The sequence below is a fragment of the Ptychodera flava genome, chromosome 19 (genome assembly GCF_041260155.1).
Source record: "Ptychodera flava strain L36383 chromosome 19, AS_Pfla_20210202, whole genome shotgun sequence".
NCBI classification, from domain to species: domain Eukaryota; kingdom Metazoa; phylum Hemichordata; class Enteropneusta; family Ptychoderidae; genus Ptychodera; species Ptychodera flava.
This window is the reverse complement of record NC_091946.1, coordinates 4,487,770-4,503,660: the sequence shown is the minus strand read 5'-3', so window position 1 is coordinate 4,503,660 and position 15,891 is coordinate 4,487,770. Positions and strand designations below refer to the sequence as shown.

Genomic DNA, 15,891 nt, shown 5'->3' with positions numbered 1-15,891 from the left:
GCCTGAACAACATTTCCTTGTGGCAGAATAGGCAAAAAATTAAAGAGACTTTTGTTCATTTTCCCGCCATTTTCAAAATTTTGCAGAAAAACGGAGAATTTTTTGTCAAAGTGGAGTGAATCCTTTCTGGTCCTTTCAGTGGGTTGCACCATGTGGTATTTGTAAAGATTCAATATGTACATGCACCATTTACGCTGTTTATCATGTAGTTGCATGAGGCAGCCATATTTGGGTGTGGCACCCATTTATTTGGTGTATTCTCTCTGTTTTCCAAGTTCCAGAGCGCATATCGCGCTCATCACAGTACAGAGACTGCCCTTCTGCGTGTCCATAATGACATCATGCTTGCTCTCAACGACAAAAACGACGTTCTCCTCATCATGCTGGACTTGTCGGCGGCTTTTGACACAGTTGATCATGAGATACTACTTCATAGACTTCAATTTCGGTTTGGTGTCACAGGTACAGCTCTATCGTGGTTCAAGTCGTATCTCACCCATCGCAATCAGTGCGTCAAAGTCGGCTCTGCAGCATCAGCTAGTACACACATGAAGTATGGTGTTCCTCAGGGCTCAGTTCTTGGCCCGATTCTTTTCACTCTGTACACATCACCACTTGAAGACATCATCGTCCAGCATGGTTTTAATCCTATGATGTATGCGGATGATACACAGATTTATGTTGTGTGTAGCAGACCTGATGAAGTTCGAGTTTCTGTCGAGGTATGCGCCAACGAAATCCGCCGCTGGATGCTTATACTTAATGATGAGAAGACAGAGGTTGTTCAGTTTTCGTCTCGTCTCAGATCCGATGCAGTGAAACTCTCAAGTCTAAGGATTGGGGAGTCAGATATTGCCCCTTCTGCTACAGTTCGCAATCTCGGTGTGAAACTTACCCATGACGGCTCGATGTCAGACCATATCAGCCACATCTGTAAGAATGGATTTTATGCATTGCGTAGAATTGGCAAGATCCGTCAATTGTTGGACAGACCCACCACAGAAAAGATGGTCCATGCATTTGTCACTTCTCAGCTGGATTACTGCAACAGTCTTTTGTATGGTGTTGGGAAATTTCAGCTCGGACGTCTTCAATCACTTCAGAATGCTGCAGCTCGCCTTGTCTCGCGTACTCGAAAATTTGATAATATCACACCTGTTTTTATTGATCTACACTGGCTGCACGTAGAAGCTAGAATTAATTTCAAAATCTTGTTGACGACCTTTAAAATAGTTCATCATGTTGCTCCACTCTATCTCATGGATCTGATCGAGATATACACCCCTGCCAGAGATCTCAGATCGAGTGATTCGTTACGCGTAGTACCACCGCGTGGAACGTTCAACAAGGCATATGGGCAGAGAGCTTTCTCTGTCTGCGCACCTTCTCTATGGAACTCATTGCCTCCTGATATTCGTAATGCCAGCTCCATCGACTGTTTTAAGCGCGTTTTAAAGACTCACCTTTTTGCAAAGCACTATTACTAATGTTTTGGAAGGTCACCATTTTACCGTAACCGCTGATGCTTGATGCTTGATGCGCTGATGCTTTATTTTAACGTTTTCTGCTACTTACTCTGTATACTTTTAATAATGTTTTTTTTTGTATTTTGACTGTGTTTACTCTGCAGAAATTTTCATCATTTTTAACCATGTACGTTTTTAGCCTAATTTGATCGTTTTTGGCCCACGCGGTGGGCGTAGCCAACCTAAGTGGGCCAATGTCATAGGTTGGCATTTGTTAGTCTGTATGTGTGTCTGTAATATGTATGTGTGTGTGTGTGTGTGTGTGTGCGTTTGCCGTGAATACAAAGTGAGGACGTCAACTTGAAGATGCACACACAAAGTGAGGACAGGGGTGACAAAGTGAGGGCCCTCACAACGTTTTTTATGGCAAACGGTTCCCGAAGTCTTCAAGATGATTTTCTGTGAGTTTGGGACTGTCCTCACTTTGCACGATAAAACTGACCATGTGTGTTCCTGATGGGACACACACTATGAGCGCCATCTTGAGGCCCGCTGGGGAGAAACACACAGGTAGACACACTCATTATATGATTGTAGCGCCACCCCGCCTCCCTTTCCTTTCATTGCAACTTTGTGCGCTCTTGGAACTATTGTTATGTAAATTTAATTTTAGCTAATTGCATGAAGTCGTCACTTTGTGTGTAGACAACGTGTGACACAGTATGTACATTTCAGGTGTTTGCCCGCGTGGTCTCACTTAGTGTGTAGACTACAGACCTGTGTCATTCTGATGACAAATTATATCACCGATTGCTGGATACCTCGTCAGTTATTGCATATTTAGGTTGGGAATATGATCATTTCTGGAGCGATATTACATTACATCAAGCAGGGCATTGGGTATGGTTGTTTAAAAATTGCTACGTGGTTCATTTGTGGGGAGTTGCGCACCATAATCCTAGCTATAGGTAACCACGTCGCATTCAAATATTCTACGTGATCAGACTTTTTGATATGAGTTTTCTTCTTTTTTAATGTAGTTGTCTCGTATATTATTTTCAAGAACAAATTTAATGAATATTTAATGCATTCTTCCTTTTGAAACCATGTATTTGCATTCGCTGATTGTTATTATATTCATCCTCATCAGTTTTCGATCAGTCAAAACATGAAAATATGCAAGACAAAGAGGAAGTACATATCCATTTTTTTGGTGCGCCATGCGTTCAGTCTTGAATAAAAGTAAACAGACCTGTGTCAATCTTATAACAGAAATTCTGTCAGCTGTTACTGGATATACTGCGTCAGTTATTTCTTTTTAAGTGTGGGATTTCCAGAACATTTGACATTACATCAAGCAGGGCATATTTGGTGTCATTGTATAAAAACAGCTATGCGGCTGTCCCACTTGTGAGGAGTTGCGCATTGTGATCCTAAGCTACAGGTGACCCAGTCACATTTAATTAATCTACGTGATCTGACTATATATTTTTTAATACAAGATGCTTCGCGATGTGCTGACAGACTGAACCCCTAGCAACAGCACTCCAGCCATAGCCTGTATACACATTGCTTGTCACTTCTGTATGCTTAGAGTGGTATGAAAGACAGCAAGCATTTACTAGTACATGTGTGTTTCTTTACATTTATACTTTATTTATTCCGGCAGAAATCATTATTAAAATGACAGGTGGGTTTCTTATTGTAAACGAATAGTATGCGAAACTCACACAAAACATCTACTGGTCAAGCGGGCCAGGAACTTTAGAAAATCACTGGCCTTAAGAAAATCAACCGGTCCGATCCTCAGGTCAAATCAAATATTGTGCAGATTTTTTACCCGCGCTCAGTATAGGGGCCTAGAAAATTTGATCGAAAAAATACACAGAGACCACTTCATCATCCTAACATCAAACTGATTTTGTGCCTTTAAATTCATTTGCAGGAAAGCAAATGAAGATGGCTATCAAAACCAAAAGTTCGGGCAACTGATCTCAGTGCAAAAAAAAAAAATCATATGAAACGAAATCAGGGAAAGGTTAAACACAAACACATAAACATTTTTATTTCTTAAAACAGCCTTTAACAACAAGTATTTCTAACATTGAGAAAACGAGCACAAGCGTGGTCTTGAAATAGGTGCCAATACGAAAAAGCTAAGCGTCAAGAACTCTGATCAGGGATGGCTATAAGTTTTGGCAGCACAAACACCTGATCACACACAAATGGAGTCATTACAACAGTTGACTCTTTCAAAAATCGATTCTGGCTTCTCCTCTTTGAGGGAAGATGACTATCATCGAATCCAAGGAAGGGAATACAAAAAACTAGCTAAGGGCAATTGATAAAGAGAAAAATACTGAAGTGTCGAAACCCACGTGAAAAGATGAATCACAAAAATGTAATCTTTACAGGTGACCAAGGCAAATGGCCATCAAGGTCAAATCACCATGCAGGCGCGATTTTGCACAATGTTTAAATATCGGACATTTACTTTCTGGTATCGAAGTTTGACGTCCAAAATATTTCTGTCATACATAACAATCTGTATACTGGTCTAATATCGATACTAGACGATACAAGAATGACTTGCTTTCTGTTGCGGCACGCCGAGTTTGCGAAATTGCCGATATTTTATGCCAGGCTAATACCTATCGGCGATGTTGGGACTCTAATAATCGATACAAGACAATTCTAGAATGACTTGCCTGGCGTCTCGACACGCAATATCTGTGAAATCAAAGATATTTACTTGATATTTATCGCCTGGGACTCTAATATTGATATTATACAATGACTTGCCTTGTGTCTGTTGCACGTCTGTGGTGGCAAGATTAAAAACGTAAAGACCGTAAATGACAAAAATCCTGTCGGAAAACACCATAGCTATGGACCCACAGCTAGTGACTCCAATATCGATAATAGTCAACTCTAGACTTTTAAATCGTGGGTAATTATTCAATGTATATCGGAAATTTTACCACCCTACAGATGTTGACAAGCCCGACTTCCTCAGTCCGACCCTAACTTCGATACTTGATGATCCTACAATTGTCAAATCGCCGGCAAATATTCGATGTATTAAATCGGGGATTTCACTTGTACCTTGCAGGTCTGGCCCGCGGTCTGGCCAAGCCCAATTTCCGTGGTCCGACTCTACTAGACTTGTCTAAAACTGTGGGTAAATGTCCTATATTGGAGATTTTACCACCTCACATATCTGACCGAACAATTCTAATTTCGATACCGTGTTGTCTAATAGCTGTAAATATTCGATATCATATAAAAGTGCAATGTTGCGCGCGCGGTGTCCTCGAAATCCAGTTTACCTCGACACGGTCGATACGCTGAACAATAATAACTCTTTTATTACCATAACGAGATCTCGCACTGCAAACATGCTTGAAAAATGGGGAGCACATTGATAGCGTCCCTACTCTCGCGAGAAATCATGAGGTAAGATCTTTCGCCTAGATGCAGTACCGATCAGCCCGTTCAGTTTTTAATTGCGAATCTCACGGTTTGCAAATCTCTTGAAGGAATAAATTTCCTTTCTTTGAATAATGCTGTCGGGTATTTAGCCTAGCAAAACATTTGGGTAAACTTCTTTCCATGTAGTGAAAGTTACTGGCCGGCGTCTGGAAGAACAGCAGGACATCTTTCAAGAGTTAAGGTCCGGCATGAAAATAGCTGGTCTCGGGCCATTGAGTTAGCTCGAATTTCGCCGGCTGTCTGTGGTGTGCTGTGGGATACCTGTATGTACTGATTCGACGTCTGGTGTGGAGTGAATGATGTGTACGATATGAGGCAAATCTGTCCGATGAGCCATGCAGTCGACCGGGACAATGTGGGAATCATTTCACAACTGTCAAACTGCAAAAAGAAGACACTGCATAATATTGATGAAATTAAAATAATAATTTAAAAAAGTACCCCGGCACTGTTTTGGAAATTATGAATGTTGAACATGAGAATTTCCGTTTACTTCGCAGAATCCACTAACTGTAAATCATTCTTGTTTCATAAGACACATAGTTGCACTAATTGTCAAACTGTCAACCGCAAAGTGATAAATACATAATTGACAATTTAAATCATTAATAATGCTAATGGATGCGGTTTTAATTTGTATCATTCCATGCCCAAGTCAAGACCAGTAAAGGGTAATCACGAATCCCTCACAGACCACAAATGAACATGACACACCGCGCGCGAACGCAACCTCAAAGTCAGGAAAAAGGCGACGACAAAGCTCAACTGCTACTGATTGCCCTCACAGGAGTAACAACCTTTTTTGTTTGCAAACGACGCTATGCCTTTTCTGTTTGCAAACGACGTAATGCGGTAATTTGTTGGTAGAAAATGATCACGTGATGGAAAGTTTTCCACTTAATGAATGTTCTATATTCCTACACATATCTGTTAACCTTCTCGGCCTAATTCTGCTAAGACTATGATCAAATGTCGGCGTTTTACATCGCAAATACGACGCAAACACAAAATCCGACTCTTCGAGGTTCTTCATACTACCGACGAACGCGAGCGGGCCCCCTCTCTCTGTGTGTCTGTCTGTCTGTCTGTCTGTCCCTCCCTTCCTCTATCTCTCTCTCTCTCTCTCTCTATCTCTCTCTCTCTCTCTCTCTCTCTCTCTCTTCTCTCTCTCTCTCTCTCTCTCTTATTGATGAGTTTTCCTCGAAATAGAAGCAAATTATGCTGTTCTGTCAATATATATTTCTCTTCCAATTACCATTGTATCAAAATTAAGCTTCTCATTATCACAAAGTTTAACAGTACCTGTATTTGTCTCAAATTGGCAATTCATTGACGCTGTAAATCAAGAAATAATGATAAAAGTCTAGTTTGAGCTCATTTTTAACGTATTTTATCATCACATATATTTAATGGGACAAAGTCTGTCATTTTTCATGGATTTTGTTTGATACGAGATACTACTTATAGTGTTTGAAATGTTGAAAGATACTGAATGATTTGTAACCGTGCATATATTCGACCCCGGATTTAGACAAATTAAATGAAACCATCGCGAAAATGAATTAATGGTCATGACCATTAGTTCATTTTCACGATGGTTTCATTTGTCTAAAACCGGAGTCGAATATATGCATGGTCACCCATCATTCAGTATCTTTCAACATGTCAAACAATATAAGTAGTATCTCGTATCAAACAAAATCCATGGAAAATGGCAGACTTTGTCCCTTTAATACCCTATAAAATTTATGATTAAACCGAAACATTAAAATAACTGTGTTTGCCTAGAGTCCCCCGATCTTCGCCATAATGTGGTAAGTTGAGTTTAATTAAACAAATGCAGATTAATTCAGATTGGTTTTGGTACAGTCACTTTTAATGTATCAGGTGTGCATTATATATATACAATGCAAGATTCGAGGTACATGAATATTCTACATTGATTAAGGGTCATTAGCATAGAATTTTAATACCGAAACAATGCTCATTAATGTAATCTGCATATTTGAATATCATTATACCTCGCATCTTGCACTATAGATTATATATGCGGCTAAGCTTAGTTGTTCGGTATTCTGATTCAGCGCGCTATAATGAATCCAGTTAGGCCTACACCAAGCCGATTGCGCTACGTATGAGATGAAAGTTGCAATTTGTAAACCACTTGTCACCCGATCAGAGACCTCCTTGTTGTTGATATGTGTTGATAGTATAAGTTTTAGATCATATTTGGAAAAAAAAACTAATCATGGCGAAAGTCTGTCTTAACGACCTGACAATCATCCACGAATGGACTGATGATCATCGAGGTTTTTGTGATAGTGGTCGAACATCACACGTCACCTCCGACTGGTTAAGTCATAAAGGCAACGTCAAAGCAATAGTTCAATAGAGATTCACTATTGTAATATCTTTACTCATTGTACTTGAAGACATTATCTTTCTGGCTTTATTATCCTAACATCCTCTCGTTTGCGTCTTACGATCAGTTTACCAAGGAAATCCTCCTCCTGCTGAAAATTTGATACGATATTTTCACACCCAATCACGAAGAAATCTCTCTATTATACGGATAACCCCTATTTCAATAATAACCACTAGAATTTTGGGCTATTTTTTCACTGACAGGATTAAAAATGTAAAATCAACCACGACCAAATTTTACATTAAGCCTATTCCACGGAATCGCCGATTTGCAGCACAGTTTCGTTGAACGACATCATGACAGTAAATACGTACCGTTGCCCAATAATTAGATACATTAGGATATATTATGAGTCAATTCATCAGACTGAAGGTTTATTACTACCTACCTACCTACCTAATATTGTAAATTTGGCTCACTGCTTATACCGGCAAAATCATACTATACCCGTCACAATGCAATGTACGCTGCGCTGTTTTGTCGGGGGGGGGGGGAAGGGGGGTTGCCATCATCACTGACTGTGAGAGTTCGTTGACCAGAACGCACATGAAAGTTGCAGGACGCGCAACGCGACGTAGCGATGTCGACGTCGAATCGCGACAAATCGTGGTTTAAAAATTGGGCCTTCCCTCCAATTACAATTATCAGATAGGAGTATAAACCTAAATTAAAGGAATCTTTCAGTAATAAGATTTGTTTACGTGCCCAAGCGTTACGATGATTTACGATTCCCCGCATGAGCGTCGTATATGCACTGAACGTGAGGTAGTGACGGTAAACGGAACAGTGTGAGTCCGTTCGTTGTACAGGCGGGAACAGGCTTGTGGCTGGCTATATTTTATAGTAAAAAGAAAATAATAACTATGAATATTGTAGCTAGCCGATTCAGTCAATCAGCACATTTCATTTTGAATAGATGTAGGCTACCTGCATTTCTTTTATTTATCATCCCCGTCAGATTTCGATATGTAAGAAAACATAAACACCTACAAAGGGATCTACCTATTTTTTGATACGTAGGTCTATAGTTTCACTTATTTAATCATGTAACGTCACAGTATATAATCACACTCAAAATAATATTATTTACATTGCATCAAACTTCTGAACTTGATGTGTAACATAGCACATCAATATCATTGTCTTGTGAATTTGTGTAGCATGTGTTGGGAATGCCGTAGCATTGTTAACATGCAGAGTACTTCTCAAGTGATAGTCATTTGAACTCAAAATATACATTACACGGAGTTATGATCAGAATTTACGAAGTTTATGAACAACTTTCAGCAGTTATAATGTTCATAATATCTATGAAGCATTTACCAAACGTACAACTTGCAAGTTTTAATCTTATATTATCTCCGCGGCCTACCACGCGACTTGTAATCATCATCTGTGAGCCACGAAATTCAATAATGCTTTGAAAAGTCTTGATCAGTTCCAATAAAAAGATTCACTTACTATAATTAAAAAATTACTAACAACTTTATCTTGCCTTATGAATGAATTCAAACAACCTTGAATGAGTTTAGTTTTAAAATTATGTATACCGAAATAATGTAAAAATATGACATTATTTTGATATCCCGGCACTTAAAGATGGTCGTGATTGGATATCTAACAAGTCATAAAAATGCCTGCCTGGTGCATGTGCTTTGACACACTGTGTAACCTAATATGAAATACTTTTTGTCATTAATATCATTCCACAAACGTCGCAACCACATGTCAAACGTTTAAAATGGGCTATAATTGCAAATCAGTAAGGCTTTCAGTCACTATTGTTGATTATTGTCAAGTTGAAACTCGGATTGATTCATAATATCACAAGAAAAATATTAGGATGTAAACTCATGGAAGAAGTATTCTTTTCCTGAAAAAGGTAGGAGATAAAAGTTACTCAGCGTCGAAATGTTTCATGGAACATGAAGTAGTTATTATTTGCAGACGTGACGATGCTACACAAAATCGATTTCAACTTCAACCGATATTTAGTGTCAGACAAAAACACAACATCGTAGTCGTCAAATTTAAATTCTTCATAGTCGGAAAAATGTTAATAAAGATTTTTCCAGTGCTATTACGATCTTAAAGATGAAAGTATCACCTATAAATGGCTATTTTGCAAGCCCCGTGTCTTTCCAATCATTCATTCGAAATTGCTTTTGTGAAAGAAAAACAACTTCCGTTAGGCCCACAACAGTCTCCGTATTTTGATCAATTTTGGGGAGGAAGAGGCCCATGCTATCTACTTCGTGGGCATATACTTTAAAATTCATTCGGTATGCCCCCTTTTCGCCTCACTTAGAGTTTTGAATTAAAAAATAATGTTGATACATTGAAAAATGTTTACACCATGCATGAGCTACATACAGGTGTAGCTGTGGAAACGCAGCTATCTGTTGGCAGGGTAGCGTGCGTCGAGGCCTTGCGGGTCATCAAAAGGTCAACCCGCCACGGACATATCCGTGGCTGGGTTGACCTTTTGATGACCCGCATAGCGACGAAAGCTGCATTTCCACAGCTACATACAGGTGCAGCCAAAGAACAGTGCACTTTTAACGAGGGTCCTTTACTATGATAAGATATATTGTGCATGGCAATTAATGCGAACAGACTAATTTTAAGTCAAGAGGGTAATTCATTAGCCGTTCATAATTTGTCCTCCAACAGAAATTTTTCGACTTTTTCTCCCACTCCCACTTATTTTGGCTGTTTCCTCTCCCCAATGTGAAATTCTGAAGCTCTCCTGCCCTGTGGCGAAAAACTTGCCATTTCTCCTGCCCTGGAAAAAAATTCCCCTCAAAATTTTGTCAATCATTTCCCCTGCAGACACGAAGCTACCTTACCTTTGATAAAAAAACATGCCGATTTCCCCCTGCTCCGTGAAAAAAATTCCCCTAAAAATTGATGTGGGGGCTCAATCAAGATAGGCTAAGTAGTCTGGGTAACCCTCAAAAGGTATAAGTGCTTGCCCTGTGTCCCCATCTCTGGAAATACCATGGCTCAACTCCCCTGTCCCCGTTTTAAAAGTAGCTTCCCTCTCCTCGCCCTGTCCCCAGGACAATCAACCGATATTTGCCCTGTCCGACAAAAAAGCACTAAAATTTGCTCCCCTGTCGCCCGAAAATATGTCCCCTGCGCGATATGTCAATAAACCAATCAATATATAGACAAATCCAACAATATCGACCCTCTCTATCAATTCTACTTCAGTCTACGGTAAACTAGTGAATAACCGCTCCAAAATTAGATCAACTGCTGAATAAGAATTTCTTCTGAGGAGACAATGCTCTCTGTTTTCCTTATACATGGACTGATATTTAAACGTATCTAAAGCATCGACAGGTCGGGACGACACAGAGAATACAATCAGCCTGACGAAAGACAATGTTGAAGTAAAACTTCCTGACTAATATGCTCGAGGGTCGCCACGTCGTCGTGATATAAGTATTTTTCTCTTAGGCATATACATCAAAGAAATATTTGAATACATTAATTCTCTTAACCCGATTCAATTAATCGAAATTATTTCATCCCAAATTTACCGGCTCGAAGTACTTTCATCCTATATGTCCTGTCCTAATTTGTCTAATTAATGTATCGTATACTACATGTAGTACTCTGTGACGAGTCCCGGTATCAATGAGCACATCAGACATGCCAGGCTCCAGTATATTGTACACCGACACGGACAGTATGCGAGATGTTTGCGAAACGACGAATGTATCAAGTGTCATAATGCTTGCGCCTCGGGCTTTCGCCTATACACCGCCAGACCATTCTCACGTTGAGGAGGAATAGCTACTAAAGAGAACAAAAATTGCCTATTTTAAGGCTGAGAAAAGTGGAGGCGGTAGCAATGGCGGTAGCCGTAAACAAAGTTGCGAAACGTTTTCCCAATTTCACAAAATTTCGCACGGTACAGATTTTGGAAAAGTGTCTTTCCTTCAACTGAATGTTAGTAAATCTGAAGCACTGTGGCTCGGTTTATGGAAAAAATAGACGCGACACCTCGGCTGATTTGAAATGGCAATCATCATCCAAAAATTATTAGGGATTTACTTTGGTTCCGACCGTTTACGCCTAAGACTTCTACTTAGCTGGGAGAAAAAATTGAAAGGCTTAAGACCGTTTTGAGACTTTGGTCAAAGAGTGAGCTCTGCATATGGCAGGCCTGTGTGTTACCGGCGTTATACGGCCTCCCACCACAGGCCGTGTAACGCCGGTAACACACAGCCCTGCCATGCAGAGCTAAGAGTAAGCTAAGTCTGTATGGACGTAAAATCACTATCATCAATCAAGCAATTTTTAAGTTTTTTATGGAATAATTGGCCTGACAGAATAAAAAGACTTACATTGATTATAACTTACGAACGTGGAAGGCACAAGATTCCGACATCTTTGCCCTCCATGATGCCATTCTGTGCTTCACGGATTCGTAGACTGTGCGATTCACGATCGCTCGCTGGTAAGCTTTGCTATTGAGATGGCTAAGTATTTATATGGATTTGATTTTCTAATTTTTCATTTCAACTTCAGAAATTATTGCTTTTCATACTTAGACGCAATATCAAAAGGCACAAGGCAGGTTCCTGTTGCTGTAATACGCCGAATCCAAGTTATCTAGATATCCGCAATCAAATTATTTGGGGCAATATCAACATCTCGAACAATGGTACAACTATTTATCCACTGTGGCACACTAGATTAGTTCGAATATCATCTACATTAATGACATCGTCGATGACTATGGCGACTTTGTTTCGCCTACAAAGTGTTGTTCACGACAAATCGGATTGTGGAATGAAAAAGGCTTTTAAATCTCATTCCAAAACAATGGAAACGTATTCTGAAAGACACCCGTTTTGATCAGATACGTAGACAATATAATTTTGTGCATGTAAACAGAAAACGTTTCTCTTTCACAACGACCGAATACTTTAATATCCAAGTTTTTTATGACATTTTGTTGTCAAACGTGTCATACCAATTGGATTATTAATAATTCTTAGAAAATAATAATTATCACTTGTGTATATGTTCTGGCATTAAAATCAAGACGGGAGGTTCATGACTTTAGAGGAAGGCCACAATTTCGAATGCAAGTTTGGAGGAGAGTCGACGTCACCATTTTCAAGGCAACCAGGTAATATTTGAATCACACCACCCTGCTTCTGTTAATTCTGTCCTTACCCTATGTTAAGCATGCCCGTGAAGCCATCTCGACATGACAAACATGTCTATATAAGAATATTCGAAATAATTCTAGCTGTACCATTATTTAATTGGAGTTTTTACATGTTGATTATCACGACACATCTCTAGATTTTTCAAAATAGTCCGATCTGTAAATTATTTAGTAGGAGTTTCTTTTAATTCCACGACTTACTATTTTTGTGAAGTCTAGAGAGAACGTTTTTGATAAGGGACGGACCATTAGATCTTGGGAGGGGGGGTGGTCAAAAACAGAAAAAAAAAAAAATTCAGAGCAGAAAGTTAGGAAAAAAAAAATCTTCAAACTAGTTTGCAAAATAAAAAAAAAATAAATAAGAAGACAAAGGCGTAAAAAAAAAATCTGCAAAAGTCTTTAAAATTTTGAATTTGTTTTAGATTTTACCGACAGTAAGCAACTTTCTGTATTTTTAATACATCCTCCTGGCACATTTTTAATTTTAATTTATACATTTAGAGTGACTGTATCCCTTATACTGGAAGTTGTGATTATCTTATCTTTTCAGGACTTTTGTATTCTGATCACTTGAAAATTATGAAATTATAGAGCCTGTTTTCTACTTGTTTCCTGCGTACAAACCAAGCAGGTACACTAGGTAAAACATTGAAACTATGGTATGGTTGTCAAGACAGAAAGTTGTATTTGCCTTTTAAGATCAAGGTAAACAGATGCAGGCCACATCAGTTTCATTTTTTTCACAGCATTTTATTACAATGATGAATGCAAGACTGGGTGAACAAGTAGAAACACGTCAATAATGATAAAACAACATATCAAGTCATTATGTATTATTTTGCTTTTAAAAAGGCATTTTCAATTCTTTTTTCTCAAAAAACAGCCTCAAATAACAACAGCAACACTGTTTTAACATTCAACAATACACTACGTAGAATGCCATCTATCCAACAAATCCCAACACAAAAACACATAAAAGGGTTGAACTTTGAAAGTTTCTCGATAGCAAATACTGAATAAATCTGCATGGTTAATCGTTTTTGTGTAGCAAATTTCAAAGAAATTGGACAAGCCCTTTTAGAGAATACAGATTTTTTGACCATGAATGGCATAAATTGCCCAAAAAGACAAATATTGAAATTTCAACACATCTATACACATCCAATCAATTTGGACATGCTGCTACAGAGAAATAGATGTTTTGATCAAAAAAGGGCAACAATTGCTCTAAAAACACAAATATGCAAATTTCACTATATTATTTAGCTTATTTTAGCTTCTCAGCTTGTCAAAATCAATTGTAAATCATGCGATATGCATGTTTGGTGGGGTGAATGTAGGCATTTCACCACGCAGTAGAAAGGAAAGCCAGGAAACCAAAATAGTCAATTTTCAAAACTATACGAAGCTACTGAGGAGCAAGAAGACCATGTTTCAGAGGAAGATGTGTAATCCAAAAAAAATGCTCCCCAAGTGCCACCAAATAACACCATTTTTATCTCTATTTTTCAAAAGCTCCAACAGCAGGAGGGGGGACACCCCCCTCCTGACCTCCCCCCACAAAAATACTCCCCAAGTGCCACCAAATAACACCATTTTAATCTCTATTTTTCAAAAGCTCCAACGGCAGGAGGGGACACCCCCTCCTGACCACCCCCCCCAAAATACTCCCCAAGTGCCACCAAATAACACCATTTTATCTCTATTTTTCAAAAGCTCCAACAGCAGGAGGGGGGACACCCCCCTCCTGACCTCCCCCACAAAAATACTCCCCAAGTGCCACCAAATAACACCATTTTAATCTCTGTTTTTCAAAAGCTCCAACGGCAGGAGGGGGACACCCCCTCCTGACCACCCCCCGCAAAAATACTCCCCAAGTGCCACCAAATAACACCATTTTAATCTCTATTTTCCAAAAGCTCCAACGGCAGCAGGGGGACACCCCTCTCCTGACCTCTTCCCAGTGACCGCTTGCGTGGCCGCTTGTGGTGCTTGGCAACACATGTTTGCCCTCTTTATCTTCAGACAGCGACGAACGAAAAAAAAAATTATAAATCTGAAAATTTACTCCGAAAAAAAAAATTTGCACAGCTAATCTCAATTGGAAAAAAAAAATTTCAGAAATTTACAATTGGAAAAAAAAAATTTTCACAATTTCATTGTGACCACCCCCCCCTCCCAAGATCTAATGGTCCATCCCTAATGCTATGAGCCGCCATGGCAACGAAACACCGTCCGCTCTTCAAGCATGCGCACCATAATCTTTTGCAAGGAAACTAGCTACAAAGTGCCGAACGAGTTGCCTAACTCAGGTTCCAGTCGCGTCGCTTGGTGTGGTGCCTACGGTGTTGCTCGTCGTGTTGCCTCGTGTAACTTGGCATTTAGATCATGATCGCCCACTAAAAGTTTGCGCTTTCCTGTTAATTTGTCATATTTCGCCAGAATCCTTCGCACAAAATATCATAACTTGATATAGAAGTTGACAACATTCCAATCCAAATTATATGAATGACGATCACTATTTCTAAAACCAAACCTTGCGCAATGAAATTAATACAAACCGACCTACAATATGTCCATCACCATTATTTTTAAAATATGCGTCGTTTCTTCCTAGAAAATAAATATTCTGACACAATTCAACATTATTCCAGTATATCAGAAACCACTTTCTGATACCTATTAATAATTTTATGTCTTACAAATAGTCAACCGAAGTTTGTTTTCAAGGTCATGCCAGCCTGATCCCCTGCAGTCTACTCTAAGATAAATCTATTTACATGACAAAGGCCGCAAGAGGTATATGCGCTGCCTGCTGTATTATTGTAACATTGTTAAAAAATATACACGGTTGGGTTAGGCTGGTAATTCAACAAAAGGTCAGCTCTTGGCTTGGTCGGCTTCTGCACCCTGGGGCATGAGGCCGGGGTTGCTCGTTTTCTGTCTTAAATGATCAAATAAACGAATCTGTGCTCGGAATGCTCGCTTGTCACACAATAAATTACTGGCAAAACTTACAAACAGGGGATTTGCTAACAATATTGAGAAATTTTATATTGTGAGTTTTTGTTATTATTATTATTATTATTATTATTATTATTATTATTATTAATATTATTATTATTATTCACTCAGATATGTGTCATGGTGACAATGAAATTAGTTTTGATAATGCATATCTCGTATTTCAGACGTAATATTTAATCATGTGAATTGTATACGGCTCGGGCTGCTGCTGAGGCGCGCAAGAATTTGAATATGTATTTATGCAAATGACACTTCCAAGTTCCAGCGCGCAGCGAGCTGTGCAAACAGTT

General features: G+C 39.1%; 1 protein-coding gene across 1 annotated transcript in view; it reads left to right on the top strand.

Moving 5' to 3' along the window:
• LOC139118431 (1-deoxyxylulose-5-phosphate synthase YajO-like) overlaps nt 1–15,891 on the top strand; it is a 388,145-nt gene that overhangs the window by 51,968 nt on the left and 320,286 nt on the right. The gene's annotated exons all lie outside the window — the stretch shown is intronic.